The sequence below is a fragment of the Clinocottus analis genome, unplaced genomic scaffold (assembly GCF_023055335.1).
Source record: "Clinocottus analis isolate CAN_PGR_092001 unplaced genomic scaffold, fCliAna1.0.p SCAF_7, whole genome shotgun sequence".
NCBI classification, from domain to species: domain Eukaryota; kingdom Metazoa; phylum Chordata; class Actinopteri; order Perciformes; family Cottidae; genus Clinocottus; species Clinocottus analis.
This window is the reverse complement of record NW_027176229.1, coordinates 11,902,913-11,918,050: the sequence shown is the minus strand read 5'-3', so window position 1 is coordinate 11,918,050 and position 15,138 is coordinate 11,902,913. Positions and strand designations below refer to the sequence as shown.

At 39.0% G+C, this 15,138-nt stretch overlaps 1 protein-coding gene across 3 annotated transcripts in view; it reads right to left on the bottom strand.

Annotated features, from left to right (window-relative positions):
* The window catches only part of LOC137805239 (tetratricopeptide repeat protein 28-like), a 159,301-nt gene that overhangs the window by 134,760 nt on the left and 9,403 nt on the right, over positions 1-15,138 (bottom strand). The window lies entirely within an intron of this gene.

Genomic DNA, 15,138 nt, shown 5'->3' with positions numbered 1-15,138 from the left:
ATTAAAAAAATAAAAATGCATATAATATAAATAAAAAAATTAAAGGTAACTAACTGGACGTCCAGCTGTAGTTGTGATGACCGCTCTCAAGAGGGATTTTCATTAAAAAAATAAATAAAACTACGGCAGAGAAATACGGTTAGGTCCCTGTCCTACTTATAACTCTGATTAAAGTGCTTTCACATATAAATATGGTTAATGATGTACCAGAATGTACTCTCATTTCAGTCAACAGAACTGATTTGAATCCAGACAGGAAAGAAATTAGGTCCGAACAACAGCACAAAATATGAGAATGTTGATAATCCCCAAGCATCTGTTTGCAAAACTTCCTTCATGTATACATGCCGTTGCACTGCTGTAAGTGGGCTCTGCTTATGTGGTGGAGTTTGCAGTCTTGTGAGCTGGTGTCGCCAAGGGTCAGATTGACACGTGTGTTGTGAATAATGCATGAGCGTGTAAAGAGTTAGTTTGTTTTTTAATAAAAAAGGCAGCCAAGGGAACTGCAAGAATGAAAATGCCACAAAAACTGCAACGGTCCTAATTAGTGCAACCCCCCATATGCCTGTAGCCCCCACACAACAACAACATGTACACCGCAGGGAACAGATATGGAGCATGTATCCCCACCTACACAAAGCACTACGATTTACAATATGGAATAAAAAATGTGTCGCATAGCCAAGCTAATAAGCCCCGTTTCTCCACTTCCAAATACTGAGATGTGTACAGTAACTGCACAAAGGCACACAAGGTTAATAAAAAAATTAAAAAAATAAATAGGCTTTCTGCACATTACTGCTACACCAAGATTCATTTACCTTTTTATCACAAGGAGAATTACCCCAGTGGTCAAATCAGCCTACAATTTACCCAGAATAATATTTTCCCATTTACAATTGACTAAATGGATTTACTGAAAGCAATTTGACAATCTTATCATTAATTAATCTGATATGCACATGGCATGAGCACAATGTAAACTTTAACACAGAAGTCAAGCTAGATGGCTGTAAAACAAATGCTACGCTACCACGATACAATGTCAACCTGCGATCATGGTCCCTCTTTAAACACTAACAGGTTTTTACAAAAATATAACTTTATTGATAAATGATACTGTGCACATTATCTACATAAAACAGGAAGAGTCAGATTTAGCTTGTATTTCATTGGTGACACTTAAGAGTCACATCTCAATATAAAAGTTGATGTTTAGTTCCATTTTCAAATAGTGTGTTCTGTGAAAAGGGATTTTTTTCCCCATCGATAATGGTGCAGGATCTTTTTCATCATCAGCGTTGGCTCTCCTGTATGTGTCACATCCCACTCAGACTCTTTCCGTACAGGAAGTGTTTCTCTGTGACTGACAGGGACACAGGGACGCAGCGTTGAGACGCTGTAATCCCAGACCAGTTCTCCCCTATGTCCCCTGAGAATTTGTGAAATATGAGCCAGGGCCTATAAGAAGCGGATCCACACTTGTATAAATACACACACACACACACACACACACACACACACACACACACACACAATCCCTTCTCATCTATACCCTTATCACATGCTTTGACCCCTCACCTCAACTCCAAAGTGAGACTCTTTATTAGTCTGCCACATCCAATAAAATGTTCCTTCTACAGAAGAATGAAATCAAGCCTCTTTTCCTGCTGTTGAAGGATCAGACAAGAGGTTGAGACAGCTGTATCAGATGTTTTTCAGCCATATCATAGCCCATCAAGACGCACTGATGGTAAGCTAACCAGCCAATCACCCAACCAGTAACCACAGATGCTCTACCGACCCTGGGAATAATAAATTATAAAACACAAACAATGTTTCCATACTGCATTTATTGCTCACGCTAACACTGAAATATGTTCACATCGACGATGCTTAAATGCTGACGTTCAGCAGGTACATTGTTTAACACGTTTGTTTAATGTGGTAGCAGTCTAATATTTGCAAGTAAGCGTGCACACACACAAAACACACACACAAAAACAAAAACACACACACACACACACTCAAATGGAACCATCTCTGTGAAATGCTACCAAATGGTCCAGGGTATTGACCATAACAGAGCAGCAGGGATGAAGATGAGGAAATGCAGAGCAATTAAACGATGTGTTATGATTCATCAAGGGCATACATCAACAAGGATTAGAATGAGAGTAAAGCCTTCATCCCTGTTGTCAATATTAGCAGAAAACTACCATTTTATTTGCTGTAAAAAACTGTTTGATTCATTTATACATACAGTTATTATATACCAGTTATCTATCAGAATATCATAAAGACTATTGCTTGAGACTGACAAGCAGATCCATAAAAGCTATTTCATAAAATTTGCCAATGCAAAGTCATATGACAATGAAACCTTTAAACAAATAAAAACTTAATTCAGAACACACTTAAGACTTACGATTACATGACAGGTTAAAGAGACTGTTTAATTTCACAGAACAAATTATAATTATTATGTGGTTTGTTTTTTCAGCTTCTTTATGGAGTGGACAAATTAAGAGGAGGCTATCTGAACATAACCTGGAGTGAAGGATAACTACTGCTTTGCTTTCGGGCTGCCTGCAGGATGTAGGCCACACAACGGAAAAAAACAAAACTTTTAACAATTTCCCAAGGATGCTCAAATATCACACGTTAATATTAGGTAGTAAGTTATTGTAAGACATCAGAGCTTCAATACAAGATAATCTCAGCCACGGTAGTCTGCAGACCTGTCAGACCGCCTTCCCCTCCTCCTGTCCCAAACATGCCTATATATTAATCGAACGTGTCAGACAAAAGAGATTGTAATTCCCTCGAGGGTTCTGCACATCCACATAAGCGTCTTGTTTAATTGTGCTTTGGTATCAACCGTGCCAACAACTAACAGCCAGACGGCTGACATCCAGTTGTGCACAAACCCACATGCACAAACATGCTGAAAAATAAAATCACAACAAATACGTGTGAGCTTCTACATATAATTTGAACCTTGGTGCTTAAATAGCAGCATGATGAATCCCATCTTATTAGTATATATGACATTAATTTTCTGTCTTATGTTTCTTGCAAATGAAAACTGAATGTTTCCACAAACAGACCCCTATAGTGGAATAGTAACCACCGACTTTGTGATGATACAATCCCATGTGGCGTAAATGAATGTGTTGTGCCATAAGTGTCGCTCGGAGAAATAAGAGCTGTGGTGGTACGCCGGATGCAAATATGCAATTACATGAAATACGTAGATCATAAATAAACATGAAAATGCTTAGGATAAATGTGTAATTTATTCTATTTATGAATCAATGAAAACTGTGGAATTAGAAACGTTCCGATCCTTGATACATTTATATTTCATTATGATGCCTGTGCCTGTGTATCTGCAAAAACACTTTATAAAGGCTGAAATATAAATGCTGAAAATACCAGATAAACAGTTTTACAACAGTGTGATCCCTGAATAGCAACTTTGCAATTAAAGCATATCAGCCTTTAAAAATGATCAGTGTGCAACGCTTTACAGCAAAACAAGTCTTCACAATATCTCCCATAACGAGTTATGGCAAACAACAAATGTGTGTCAGAGTTAGAGAAACAACTCTGGCTCTGATAAACATGACTAAAAACAGCAAGTCATGAAATGCGTAAGTTGTGTTAGATGTAGGGTTGTTACAATACCAAAATGATGACTTTGATACGATACCTACCATAAATATCACGGTACCGATACTTACGATACTATACCAGAATTCGATACGATACCATAAATACGATGCTGGTATATTTATCTATAATAGTAATAACTGAAACGTCTATATGGTTCCATTTTTTACCAGCTTGTTTCTGCCCAGCTTTTTTAACGCTTGACAAATGACATTAATATTAGTATTAGCATACAGCAAGATAATAATGAAAACTACATGGTGCCATCATAGCATTGATTATACACAGCTATGTAGGCCTATTGTCCCCATCTGACCAGATGACTACATAGTTATTTCACTTAGTATGAGAAATTGTAAACTTACATAATACTACAGATAATTATTTTTACTGAACTAAAACTAATTAGCTTAAGATCCACCCTCAGGCTCCACAAGCATGTCACCATTTTGCATCAATTGCGTTTCATTTGGTACACTTTAGTGTGCATTCTGACCTCATGATCACAAATGCTTGTGGTCAAACTAGGCTAATGTTACTTGTGGCTGTATATGGGTAAACTTTGCATTCAACCCACGTTTGCTTACCTGTCGTTCGTTGAACTCTTTAAAAAGTTCGGGCTGTCTGCTTGAAAGGTGCTTGGCCATGTTTGACGTGTTACCTCCCTTTGTCTGTGTTGCCTTAAAGCACGTTTACAGACGGGTCTATCTGTGTAAACCGTGCAACATTAGTTAGATGCTGATACTTGAGTCATTATAGTCTATGTTTACATCCGTCTGGGTGAGTGAAAAGTACAAATTTTCTCAGTGTTTTGATTTTTGCAACTACAACTCTGTGACCCTGGCAAACCAAAGAGGTCATTTCCGAGCTTTGTTGACAAACTTCCCAAACGGTTTCCTGTTTTCAGCTCATTGTTAGATATGAATTTCCCAAGGACTGTTGGCACTACGAAGGCTCTGACCTCATTTTCTTTTGGGTCGTTTCACACGTGTTCTTTGGCGTAACACTGTAGAGAATTTAATGTGGCTGATTCAATGTCAAACACTGCACCATATATTATAAACCAAAAGAAAAACAGAACGGGGTTCAATGGAACAACCCGGGTGTTAATGATGCATGCACAGCAGAAAATGCAAAAACAAACAAAAAGGTGTATAATTCTTTCTTGTTTTCACGTCACCTTGAAGTAATTGTGTCAAACGACAAAAGGAGAACAGTGTGGCAGAACAATGTTTTGTCGAAAGATTTCATCGGAAGTGTAGTGGCTAAAATTCATTCTGCTGCACAGTCACAATTAAAGTGATTGATTAGACTCCTTCACAACTGTTCTGAGAGTATAAAAAATAACTGCCTTGCACTAGTTTAGTGATAGTTAGGTTTTTTTGCTAAACAAAGATTTCAGGGGCTGTAACAATTTTCTGTGAGCAGCATTTCCTCAAGCACAACCTCATCACAATTGGTTAAAGCAATAGATTGACTCCACCATTTATAAAACCACAAGCACCCGTTGGCGACATTACTACAACTGTGCAGCTTCAAAGTCTTGAACAAACAAAACATGTTTCTTTTATAATTTTCTTTTTACATCTTTCTTGTCTTTCACAATCTTGCATCATTTAACCAACATAGTTTGGTGCCAAGTGCTAATTAGGTAGCATTAATCAATAATAAACAGACGCTGGAGCTCACAAGACCCCATTTATGGATGCAACAATTACCCCAGTTTCATTTGACACATTTAGACTTGCAGTTATTTCAAATCAAGTTGGAAATGAATGACTGCAATCTATATAATTTACAGAAAACATTTTTTTTTGCTTTATGATGACTGAGTAAGAATAAAATAATGATTTGAATAACACTAACGAGTGTAGACGATGATGGTGTGCATAACTAACGTCAGCACCTGCGTGTGGGTGAGGATTAAAATGGTATTAGTCATATTTATCAGTCTTAACGTGTACTTAAAGTGTCCAGATCGATCATCCGAATGGACACTGTAGCGTGTTTGATACTCAAAAGACAGATTTTGCCAGATTTGATGCTCTGGTGCGCTGACAGGATGACACCTGTCGAGATGTGGGAGGACGTAATTGATGTTCACATCAGCATCATTATCCTTCTCTGGATAATTGTTTAAATCTTCTATAGTAATGGCATAACATGATTTTAAGTAAAATAACATTTGGTCTGACACAACATCTGTGGATTGTCAAAGCAATTGTTGACTGTTGACTCGCCACCTGCTCTTGCAATCCAATGGGGAAACATTGTAGCAATTAGATGCGTGTAGGCAATTCAGTGTTGATTCCCTTGGAAGTGATGCTTAACCTTGCATTTCTTTCAGCCATGAGTAACATATGGCATTCGAGTATGAAGGTAACAGAATCAATAATAACTGCATCAGTAAGTCACTGGTTAACTCACACACATACACATAAGTATATTTCTAAAATAACTCAGTCCATCAAATTATGAATGAAAAGATAGACAATCTTGTACACACTTGTTTAAGATGACTCATTGGCAAGGTAATTATGTTTAATCACCACCTAAAGAGAATTTTTTTATTCTGAATTTGAAGTAAGGATTTTTCTACAGTGGAAACAGTTCATAGTGTTCACGTCTGTCCTAGTCAAATTGATCACTATAAGTGCATTATTATTATGACAATTTTATTTATTTTCATGTATGTCTTATGCACATATCCATCTAATTGGTATTTGTATATGTATTACTCAACTAGTTATTGTTGTTATTTAATGTTTACTGTAATTTGTGTGACCTGACCCTTGGCAGCCTTGGCATTACGGAGAGAGAGAGAGAGAGAGAGAGAGAGAGAGAGAGAGAGAGAGAGAGAGAGGTGTGAATCAGTAAGGGTACATAATGCAAAACACTACACTTAAGAGATCAGAAAATAAAAAAAACCTTGGCCCTGCAGTCAAAGTGTTACAATTAATTTGCATTTGCATATGTATATATATATAGTCACATAAGCAGGTGCATACAACAGCGTGTCCAATTCCACACTTTCTCTGCATATGAATGGGTTGACAAAAGTGATCCTTCAGTCATGACCATGAACACGCCATAAGAAGAAAGGCCTAATTGTTGGTTCCAGTTTAAGCGATGCCAAAATCGGTGAGTTACTACGTTTCTCAATGGCAACAATCTCAAAGACGTACAATGAAAGGAGCACAATACGAGACTCTTTGCTCTGTGGGAGGAGGCTGCTGGCAGGTGAATGCGGGGCGCATCAGGGGGTTATGGCCACAAGTACCGGAGACATAAGAGGGAGCAGAACACGATGCAGCACTCCTGTACAAGCTTTCTAACCTGATGACCGGGTAGGATATTCTCTGGTGTACGTTTCCATACAACTAAATTGCTCTCTCAATTGTGTTTTTAAAACTGAAAAGATATTTCCTTCCGGACCCAATGGTCACAGTTTTAACTTTTTGAAACAAGTAGTTAAACAATACTTTCATTCAGGGCTCCCTTCATGGACTTGAGGACTTCTTGGATATCAGTACTGAACTATTTTATTAGGTTCTGTAAAATACTTCATGGTTTAGTTTAAAATGAACAAAACAAGAACCATGCACGAACACCACGACCTCCTCCCTACACAACATATTATTGTGATACGTCGAAAGCAAACATAATACAACAAAATACATTTCCCATTGCATATGACTCACAATGCAGTTTCTGTGGGGACGCAACTTTTACGGGCAGAGCTGCAGGTTGTGATACATACCGCTGAAATAAAGGCTAAAGATGCTTCAGTGTGCGACTGAGCAGATGTTCATCTTTTTCTGGTCACTGAGTGCATTATTTGATTGTCCTGTGAATGAAAACAGCAACACACTTGAGGTCTGTTTGAGACGAACGTGTGTGTGCATTTGTGTGCGTTTTTTTTTTTTAATGCCTAAATGAAACAGCTCAGCCTCTGGTCAAATACTCAGATTGTATCCATAACCACCGGAGTCATTTGTCAGCTTTGCACACATAAAAACACCACCTGCATTCCTGTTTTTTTTTTGCCAATACATCTCCCCAGGCATTTCCATTTTGCTGCTGCTGTTGCTGGTGCATTTCCCTGTAAAACTCATTATGGAGAGACAGAATTAGAGGGAAGTATCTAGGTAAGACACAACAGTGCAGGCACTCAAACAGCTAATTGTAATAACCTGACACAAGTGAGTAATCTAGCTGCCTAAAAAAAGCCTTGAGCTTGAGAAGGAGCACTTCAGTAGAATGAATTAGACTGGAGACCATTACACACCAAGACACCTCGAAAGAAAAAATGATCCATCTTTAACTGGGCTGGATTTGAATATTAAACGGTCCTACTAACCGTTTTAGGAAAAAAATCTGAGATTATCACAGAAGCCAGTTAACATAATATAGTACATATTGCATTATTTGTTCCTGACTGCCTCCCAAAGCTCCACTATGTATTAGAAATAATCTATCATTAATCATTTACGACATGCCAGTTAAGTCAGTAAATACAGAAAAAGTGTGACCATGCAGCACTCACTTAACAGAAAAAAATGAGGTCATACTTAAACTAAAGCCTGATTACATTTTATGTTCTGGTTCCACATGAGCAGCGTTGACAAATAGGACTGTTTTGCTGATGCATCAATTGATTGCTTCTGTAAAAAATAAAACAGTGACAGATTTTATGTATGTAAGTATTGAATAAATGTGTTCCATTTTGTAATGACATTTTACACTGGTGTACACACTGATTTGCAAAGTATGTGGTCTGTTTCCATTTTCAATATGATGAATGATATTGTTGACCATTAATGGCACTGTAGAGAAATGTGGCCCCCCCATATAGTACATTGAACTTCCACAGCAGGTGCACAAGATAGGGATGCAGGATCCTCCTTTTTTAGTCCCGATAATGATACCTGGGTTTTAGGGAATGTACGATATGAAGTACCGATCCAAAACCTGTGATTAATTAGTAAGCTGTATGCCTCACTAACTGGTATCATTCTTCTATGTGTAAAGCAACATCATGATTGATTTCAAAATTGCTTTCTTAACTTTGTAAAACAAAGTCTTGCAAATAGATACATGCATGTAAATCTACTGAATTGTTATTTATTGATGCAAAGGTTTCCAATACCAGATTGGTCTCCAGTCATCAATACCCGATCCAACTATTTGAGTCAGTATCGGATAAATATCTGTATATATACACCTCTAGCACAGGACATATGCGATTTTTTTGCGGAGTTTCAGAGGTTTAAGGATGAACAACAACCATAGTACAACAATCTCAAAGCAGCGTGTTTAAAAACGGTTAAGAACAAACTGAAATTAAAGTTGGACAGCAGAGGAAAAGAGTCTCTTGCAGAAGCCAAGCCAATCACAGCTTATATCAAGAAGAAAACTACAGAAATGCTATACCGCCACCTGGAAACAGAATTAGTGGCACCTTTATACCCTACCAATTTATTTCTCCGAAAGGAACTAGGGCATATGACTCATGCTGGGAAGGAGGTTACATCATAAATAGGTGCCATATGAAACAGACCACAAGCTCAGAGAGGAACACTTTCCATGAAGACGTAGGAACAGACCAAACCTTGCACCTCCTTAAAGAGGTGAAAGATATACAAACACATCTGTGATATTATGGATCAGCAGAAGGATTTTGCTCTTCTTATCTGCGTTGTAATATTGGTATGTATCTGACACAGCTGATGGCACTGACACAAGAGAAAATATATTGTGAACTTGTCATCTAAAGTTTATAGGTGAAGACAACGGGCTAAGAATGAAGATCTAAATGAGGAAAAATTCTCAGCTCTGCTATTCATCTTGCTTATGCAGTTTATACTAATGGGCTTCTTGCAGGTTGCTCTGCGATCTACCCTATTTCCCCAACGGGATTGTTTCCTCCCTGCAGCAGAGCCAGGCTGTGCTAATTCTGGAGACTTTCAGGTCTCGGGACCCGAGTCTTGCCAGGATCCCTGATGGGAGGGGCCAGTACAATTCGAGGCAGACAGTGATATGAACCCCTCGAAGAAAAAAAGAGAGCATCAGTCTATCCTAAGAGGTTATGTGCTAGGAGTAGGGAGCAATTGTTTTCCCCATTTCCTCGGCCTTGTAAAGCTGATCCACTATCAGCGGCAGGCTGTTATGCCATGAGCATGACAATGAGCTTGCTTTCTCTGGGCCTTTTGACATTTCTTGCCATGTAATAGCAAGCAAAAAGCTATTAAGCTGGTAATCAATTGATGTATCCGGAGGGAAAAGGCATTCTGAGCGTGCAGACATTCTTGAACATGATTGAAAGTTTCTCGTTCTTGGTGCTTACCTGGGTTTTGATTATATTTCTTTAGGGACAAAGAGGTCACTGCGTTTAATTTTCTAAATAGCTTATCTGCAAAATGGCGTGACAAAAACAGAAAAGAAATTATTTATGAAACGCTAACACACAAAAATAATTCACTACTGACTAAATTAGTCAGATGCAGTCTGACAACTGCCGCACGCACACACACACACGCGCGTACAAACACGCTCGCGCACACACACACACACACACATTGTGGAAGAAGATGATTTAAAATAATGCATCTATGTGAGCTGGTCAGTAGGTGTTTGATATGGTGTTGATAAGCCTTACACATTATACTGAGGGTGACATCAGCACCCAGCTCTGACTCATCCATGCCCCCAGGACAGTCTAGTGAGAGACAGCTAAGGGGTGAGAGTGAGGTCATTACACACGCACATCAAACCACATTATGTCATCAGACACTAAAACCCTATTTTTTTGTGAACCTCGTGGGATCCAGCAAAGCAATGAAGATATACATTGTACAGAGCTTATGGTTAGTGTAAAAAATAAAAAAGAGATTTTTTTTTGTACTGTATGTGTGTGCCTAGTGTTTCTTGAAAGCACGTTACATTTTACTAAACACTACAATTTGGTGGGGCGCCTGGGTGGCAGAGAGGAAAACCACTTGGCCACCATCATAGCGATCCGGGTAAGCAGGATTTGGGATCAGCCGTTCCAAATTGTAAGAAAAAAAGGAAAAAATACTGAACACATCAACAGAATATTGAGTTAGGGGACAAAAAAAAAATGGCAGCGCAAATCTGGATATAAATTGTATCAGCCATATTACTGGCATAATGTGTGTGTTGTGCCTGAGCTGAATTACTCACTGGCAATTCAACAGACATAGAACAACACCTTGTAGAAAATGGTAATGTGAAGTGATTCTGCGTTGGATGTTGATGCGTTCAATTTTGTGTGAGTTATTAGAATGAAAGAAGGGGATTTGATTTGCAGTGCAAATTGCATCTATCAGGTTCACAACAATGCAGTAGTTTAAATACATTAACGTTGTATATTACTGAATACTACCACAAGGGATAGAAAGAAACCAAGTAAGAGAAGAGCAATGATGAGCAGCCAGACAACTGCAGCACATGAATAGTTTCATCTCATCTTCAAGAAGAACGACATGACTGCCAAAGAAGTGCTGTTGGAATCCAAACAGTAGACGTGTGTGTGTGTGTGTGTGTGTGTGTGTGTGTGTGTGTGTGTGTGTGTGTGTGTGTGTGTGCGCGCGCATGTGTGTGTGTGTGTGGTCACTTTCCCTCCATTATGGCCGTACATGTGTGCAGCGCTACTTTGCAAAGGAAAAAGACAGAATTGAACTGCTCTCGCTCCTTTCACAGATTTTCCAGACAAATAATTTCGGGTTTGTGCCCGCTAGCGCCAACCCTCTGTCCATCCCGCTCTCTATGGCCTATAATTACATGCCATTCATTTGATTTGTTCATTAGTTCAGGCCTCGGCTGGGTAGAAGTAAAACGGAACCCTCTTATTAGTGGTTCATGACTCCACTCTCTCCGTGGTGCGCTCTGGAGCTACGGTGGAAAACAGCAGTGGGAGAGGGGAAGCTGGCGGGAAGACCTTATTTTAACCCTCAGCAAGCACACATCTTTACGAAGAGAGACAGCAGGAAAAGCACACTGTCATAATAAGTGTATACCCGTAAAACCTCTTCCATAAAAAAAATGCTGTGGCGTTCAACAGGTCAACTAAACATTGACCACCAGACATTGATGTTACAGATAGCAAAACCAGAAGGTGTAAAACAAATATCTGGCAAGGAAGCACCTTTTCTGTGTTGATCATAGTAAAAGTTATTCCATGATATGCACCATGGTACTTGAGACACTTTGATTAAATCAAAGTTGCCTTTTTCCAGTGAACAAACTGCTCTATTATTGTGCACAACAGCTGTAGTAATACACTCATGGGGACAATCTATAACTGGATACTCGATCTTATACGTTCTAGTACGCGGTCACAAACTTGAGTTAACTTGGCAAAAAAATGATAAATTGCTGAAAGTCACAAGTCTTCCAATACATCTATACATTTTCCTCTAAAAAGTCATTAGTAATTTCTTTTGATAATTACAATACTGAAATGTGCCTTTTTTATGTTGCAAGATCCAGAAGGATATGCACGTTTATGTAAGCTGCATTAAGTTCTTTCAAATACAACTTATTATGAATATGCATCTTGAGAAATTATAAATAATCATACATACACACATTGGCCCAATATTGAGTTAAGAATTCATTTTCTATTTGGTCGGATTTCTATATTTGCACTTTACTATTTGCATTTTTACAAGAAGTTGGTGAGAAACTGGATGGGCCCCAACAGTCAGCATTTTTAATTTAAAAAGGTATCTAAAACTGCACAGGCAGGAGAGAAAAGGAAAGACATTATTGTAATTTGTAAGTTTGAGTCTTAAAGTGAAAGTTTAAAAAACAAAAAAGTTTCCTGTGGCTTTAGTGGGAGGTTTTCAGTTCATTATACAGCATCAACATAATAGAACGGGTCACCGAGGTGTTATCAAATAAATATTTCAGATGGTGCGAATGAAAGCAAGAAGACAGGAACAAGAGCTACAACCACTCTCCACATGAGATCAAAAGCCAGGTGCTTAGTTCTCCACACACACTCACACACACACCAAAATAAGATGAGAGCTGGTTTAGCGGATGGTCAAACCAACAGGGGACCATTACACCCCATTGGTTTTCATTCACATGAAAAGCAGAGCGCCACTGAGTGGCAAAGGATGACGTCTTCAAATCATACAATTATTTTACTTCTTTTTCAACTAGAACTAACATAAGCTAATGTCGTCACTTGGCAGTGCAGAAAAAAGACGCTTTCTGCATCATCGTGAGGTCAGCATCCACTCACACAATTTCTGGATATTCTGCCGCTGTAATTAAAGTTGCCTTTCAGCACTCCAAACACCATGACCTTTACCAATGCAAACACTCAAAGCCCCTCTTCTGGGATGTGAGTGGACATTTTTATGCTAGTAAAAACAAAAAATGTATTCAAGTATGTACATGCACTGACAAAAAAAATTCGAGCCTTGTCTGGCAAGCAAGGCTTTGCGGGTTTTAAGCATCTTTATGAAAAGTGTTTCGGCAACAACACTTATACATAGGATACAGAACACCCTTGATAGGCACCATCACAACCTATAATCAGAAGATATGCAAATGATAGAGATATTTCCCTCGACACTGCAGTATCAGTCGTCCTTTGGTTTCCTGGAACTCTCCGGTCAGAGCTCACAAAGGAGAATGGGAGTGATAGCTGTTTGTTTAACATGTCACTGGAACAGCCGTGTTGAGCGGGAGGGACCAGATGGAGCAGCAGAGCAGACAGGGAATCCATCTAGAGAGGGTATTGTCCTCTCCGTCACTGGTATACGCCTAAAAACACTTGCCGTGCCCAACAGCATCACAAAATACTCACTGGAAATAGAAACCAAAATGTTTTCAATCTCACACCGGTGTCTACTAAAAAGTGTTTACAAAAGGAATTACACAGGAGCAAACTATTAAACTTTAGTACTTAAAAATTAAATCATGCACAGGAAAAGAAGCTTGATTAAACACGTATACTCTCATAGTGTCCCTTCCAGACAGGCTCATCGAGACTTAATGTGAACAGACACACACAAGTGTCTCTGAAATGACACCCTATTTTGTTCTCATTTAAGCTTTTTTATATTCAGTAAGAGGGTGAGGTACAGAGGGCCTAAAGCTGTCTCGGGTCATTAAACCACACATTTTCTTTCTTCTTTCAGAATGTGTTTTCTGGCACTTACAGCAGGCAAAGCTGACAGATTAGACAGGGAGCTCCTTCACAGGCTGCTGTGGGCTTCAGGAGGGTGGGCCGCTCGCTGGTGCTTGGGGCGGCAAAACCACGCCTGTCACTGTTTGACGGGCCAATCCAGAAGTGTGGTCATCGGGAGGTATGATTGATGATATTATGTACTCACACAGGATCTGAATGTCAGCACACCTCTGTGATTGAATTCCTGTTCCTTCATTAAACATCCAGGTGCAGCCGTACAACGCCAAACCTCCCCTTCCCCGAGGCCAACGCCATAAGTGTCAAGACCACCATTACTTATCAATTTTTTGAGGCAGCACTAACTTAATTCAGGAGTTGTAATAAATTATTATGTATGCATGTATGTTCATTTTTATCCGCTGTAGCCCAATGACACACAATTACCAAACTCTGATTGGAAAATCAGAGATGTGATTGTAGTTTTTTGATATATCTAATTTTCTTTGGAAATGGAAGATGGATTTGTTAAGACCTTTGCCTAGACCTGTACATTAATCAGGTCGTAAAATTGTCTCCATGGTGACTGTGATGACACAGGTTTAAACACATTTCAAAGTCTATATGACAGCCATCATAATAATTTCCTTGAATCCACACAATTTAAAATAAGCATCTTGGAAATTGACTTGCCTGATTGCCTTTTTGTTCTACACAGAAGAGTTTTCTCAGCCTCTGTTTGACAAGACTGACCCCTAGTGGTTATTAAAAGACACTTGTTTTGAAACCAGAACAGGCACTCCTTATAATTGTCAATAACACAGACATATTAATCCTTTTGACTCACGTTACAAAGTAAAACACACGGGTCAGGCTGTACATCGGCACCGAGTCTGCTAACAGAAATATCAGCATGAGAGTCAAAACTGGCAGACTGTAAATCTAAGAATAAGCACAGCTTCACTGTCTAGATTAAGCCAACCATGCCCCCAGTCAGACCACAAAGAGACTCAATGTACGTAAATAGCATATAAAGAAGAAAAAGGAGAATAATTTTAGCATTGATTTTCAATTATATAGTTTGGTCTTTGGCCTTGGGGGGTTGTGAAATATCTCCAAATTAACCAGATGTGCTCCATGTGAATGCTCAGATGCTTTAAAGGGAGGAGTGACAACATGGAAGGAAGACCATTGTTATAGAATTGGTCATGTCAAGTGACATGGAGAAATCATCTAAAACAACAGATGGACAGCAGCTGAAGGAACAATAACATGAAGGACCACAGACGTGTGACAGT